Source organism: Fukomys damarensis, unplaced genomic scaffold (genome assembly GCF_012274545.1).
Source record: "Fukomys damarensis isolate Sample0158 unplaced genomic scaffold, DMR_v1.0_HiC HiC_scaffold_37, whole genome shotgun sequence".
Lineage (NCBI taxonomy): Eukaryota > Metazoa > Chordata > Mammalia > Rodentia > Bathyergidae > Fukomys > Fukomys damarensis.
This window is the reverse complement of record NW_022900949.1, coordinates 1,624,981-1,625,546: the sequence shown is the minus strand read 5'-3', so window position 1 is coordinate 1,625,546 and position 566 is coordinate 1,624,981.

Sequence of the window (566 nt, the reverse complement as noted above, 5' to 3'; positions counted from 1 at the left end):
GGCGACCCGCAGGGCCCGCCCACATTTAAAGATCCCACGCTCCCGGCGCCTGCTCGCCCCCCCGCGGCGCGTGCTTGGTCCCCTCAAACTGTCTGCGCCCGCGTGACCGGGGTGGGGTGACCCCGGCAAAGCCTCAGCCCTGGGGATCCCTTTGCTACCCTCCCTTCCCTACACAGTTCTCTTTACCCTGTGTGCCTGGGGGCCGTGTGCCCCACAAGGGCGACTAGGCCACGTGAGCCTGTGCGTCCCCTCCAGAGGACCTCTTGGGACTCTGCTCCCAGCTGGGGAGCAGGATGCAGGCAAGTGGGGGTGGCGGCTTCCCGGGTGTCTGCTGGATAAAGGCGGAGGCCACCTTTGAGAAGGGAGGCGCCTGCTTGCATCAGGGGCCCCTGTCCTGAACGTCCTAACAGCTAAGCCATGAAAGAATAAGAAAAGCTGAGAAGGCCATAACTCCCCTGTACCCGAAATACCCCGCCCAGTTCCCGGAATAAAAGGAACAAAAAGTCCCCAGTTGATGTCAACATAGAGAAACCACTAACGAACATGGGACTTTCCGCGCCAAAAAC